The following is a 3,290-nucleotide window of genomic DNA, read 5'->3' as shown; positions in this document are numbered from 1 at the left end:
ACTGGACTCTGGAACAGTAGAAATGTGTTCTCTGGATAGATGAATCACACATCACTATCTGGCAGCCTGACAGACAAATCTGGATTTGGTGGATGCCAGAAGAACACTGCCTACCAGAATTCATGGTGTCAACAGTAAAGTTTGGTGGAGGAGAGATAATGAGCTGCGGCTGTTTTTCAGCGTTTGTGCCCCTTACTTCCAGCGAAGGGTAATACTACAACTTAGACATTTTCCACCTTTTTAGCAGAAATTTTGGGAAGGTCTTTTCATGCTCTGGCCTAACAGTGCCCCTGTGCACATAGAGAGATCTATAATAATGTGGTTTCATCATTGTGGATACATCAACCCCATATTATACCTTTGTGATGAACTGGGATGTGGTTTGCAAGCCAGACCTTCTTGTCCAACATCAGTGTTTCACCTCACTAATGTTTTTTTTGACTGAATGGACACAAATTCCCACAAACACACTCCAAAGTCTTGTGGAATACCCTTGACAGAATAGTGGAGACTATTGTACCTGCAGTGGGTTGGGGGGCAACACCAAATTATTGCCCATTGTTTTAAAATCAAAAGGTCATAAAAATGTGATGGTCAGGTGTCCACATACCTTTGTGGTATATGTTGCTCAGATTTAGAGGAGCATGGTGAGTGCCAGGTCAGAGTAATTGAGGGTGTGATAAGTGATGTTCTGCTATATCTCCTTGACAGGCCTAATATCCTCCTGCCTTAATGTGTCTTTTATTACAGCAGTAGATAATGCTAATAGCCTGTTTGAAATACCCGCAACATTATCTGCTGTCATTCATCAGCTTGACACTTACAGACCATTCCTGAAGCTTATGGGCACCGGAAACCTTAATGAAATGGCCGTCTCTATGGCAACGTGAGTCCCGCTTTATTCAGACGTGAAGCAGATGAGTGTATAATGTGCTGGAGGGCATTGTAATGTTCTGTTTTTTTTTTGTTTTGTTTTGTGTCTCTCTCTTTCTCTCTCTCCATCAGATGAAAGTGTCCCTGTAGACAGGTTAACCAACAGCAGGGAGAGAAATTCGCTGAAGAAGGGCTGTCCTTGCTCATCAGTGGCTGTGTACTGTATCTCCAAGGACAGCAAGGAATCTCTCTGGAATACAGGTACTGTTTTGAATTTACTTGATTCAGATGTGTACATCAGTTCCACATGAATAAAATACATTACAACACAATTCGTGCCAGAAATAAGTTAAATGAACAGTAGTAACTGCATTAATAATGTAGAAATGTTGCATGTTTATTTTAAGTCATTTGTTCTTTAGCATTTTTTCTCAGGGTTGTTCTGATAAGCCGTCTCGTTATAAAGGTTCAGCTAGTTTCAGCCAGATGAATATATGTGGTGGAGCATGAAGAACTGTAGCCGTGGCCATAGGCAGCTGCTTAATAAAGCACAATAAGCCACAAGAGGCCATATGTTTACTGTGATTTTATCATGGAAAAGATGTTCTTAAAACTCCCTTCCCTGTGATAAAATCACAGTAACGCATGGCCACAAATTGCTTATTGCTTTTATAAAACAAAATATAAAATATGATAAAATACAGATTTTTTTCAGAAAATAATTTCAGGTATTACTAATAATAATCAACATAAACAAGTATTTCACCTAGTAATTTAGTTGGTATCATGGACCACTGAATGAGGAGAATGTTCAGTCATCCATGTGATCATTTCCTACATTTTTTGTCTTTAAGAATGAACATTTGACAACACATCTTCGCTTTCCGGTCATCAAATTACCACCAATTACCATTATTTAGCACAAATCCCCTCTTCCAGTGCTGGGGCTCAATCTCAAATGGCTCCCTGCTCCCTACATAGTGTACTACTTGAAATTTTAATACTCCAGATCTTGCACCCCCAACAGTGCAAAATACAACTAAGAAATAGTCATTTGGGACTCAAGCACATCCACACTTGATAAATGATGCACTATTTGGCTGTATAGGCTAGAATTTCTCAACCTTCATAACTAGCACACTATTTAGGGAATAGGGAGCTGTTTGGGAGTCAGTCTGAGTTTGACATGGCTCCTGACTGAAACACGAAGCATGTAATCCATGCAAGTGACATTTTTAGACTTTTTTACTGCTGCTTCACTGTGAATCATGTCATAAGTACTTTAATTCAAGTCTGTGATATTAATGGCGGAGTTGTTTAGGCTTTTAGTTATCTTTTAGCCTGTTAACTAGCTGACCCTCCTAGCTGTAAGTTGTCAGCCCCTCAGTCTAAACAAAACACAGGTTCTTAGTTCATCAATATTACTCGGTGAGCAGCATTAGAGTCAAAGATGATTCCACTAACAGCACAAGCTATTAACAATTCATTTATTGTGAGGGAGTCATAGGCGTGTGTATATCGCAAACTTTACAACGGCTTTGATTGCGGCTCAGCCAATCAGATTTTAGGACTAGAACTATCCATTTTATAATAAAGCACTACTTGTGTGAAATCTGTGTCTTTTTTTTTAATAGTGGTCAACGCTACAGCACTTTACTGATGCTGTGCTGGTAATATATTTCATATATACACCATTGAATCAAAGACATTCAAGGCAGCATTTTTTTAGCACCAAAGTCATAAAATTAAAGGCTAAAATGATCCTGAAAGTGGCAGAAACTTGAAAAACCACAACTGCTTTGGGGTGGATTTTTGGAGGAAGGCTGTTCTGAAATGTTTTTTTCCTGTTAGCTGGCGAACTCAAAAGGAACCCAGCTGGCTATGCTATAGGAAGCTTAAACTTAAAGTACACTTCTAGTATCTTGTAGTATCTTCAAATCTTCATGGCAGTAGAGAGAAAGGATCATTTAAACAACAGAAGGGATCCATCAGATGAGGAGGACAACAAGCTTAAAGCTAAAGTTAGCAAGCCAGATACCTTACCTCGGCTTTTCTCTGGCTGAAAGGGTAAAAAAAACTCATCTCGTGTCCATTTTGAGCCAAATAAAGATCGCATCGCTGTTTTCTTCATCATTTCGTTCAACAGGCTGAAGAAAGAGTTTATCTACTGCTAGCTTGGTTGTATTTATTAGCCAACAGATCAGTGTCTAACAGTCAGGATTGGTGGCAGGGACTCCTGATAGTTGGGGGGTGTATTTGTGTAATGCATGCTGGGTATTGCTGGCCAGACGCTTGCCTGTAAAATCAGGAAATGAGACTTTACTAGTTTGAACGCGATCAAGACTTGAGGTCAAATAACAGGTGTAAGTCAAACCCAAATCAAGTCAAATACAAAAGAGCAGAAGCATAACAAAGAC

At 39.4% G+C, this 3,290-nt stretch overlaps 1 protein-coding gene across 6 annotated transcripts in view; it reads left to right on the top strand.

Moving 5' to 3' along the window:
* The first annotated feature begins 1,005 nt into the window (after positions 1 to 1,005).
* The window catches only part of LOC108424773 (axin-2), a 99,538-nt gene continuing 97,253 nt past the window's right edge, over positions 1,006 to 3,290 (top strand). For 5 of the 6 annotated variants that reach the window (XM_037536514.1, XM_017692994.2, XM_017692993.2 and 2 more), the window contains exon 1: positions 1,033 to 1,134. The gene's annotated coding sequence lies outside the window, so the exon portion shown is untranslated. Of the gene's footprint in view, positions 1,135 to 3,290 lie in introns of all 6 variants that reach the window. The other variant, XM_037536512.1, reaches the window with a different exon arrangement.

This window comes from Pygocentrus nattereri, chromosome 30 (assembly GCF_015220715.1).
Source record: "Pygocentrus nattereri isolate fPygNat1 chromosome 30, fPygNat1.pri, whole genome shotgun sequence".
NCBI lineage: Eukaryota > Metazoa > Chordata > Actinopteri > Characiformes > Serrasalmidae > Pygocentrus > Pygocentrus nattereri.
Note: the sequence above shows the minus strand (reverse complement) of the source record. Positions and strands in the feature narration are given on the sequence as shown.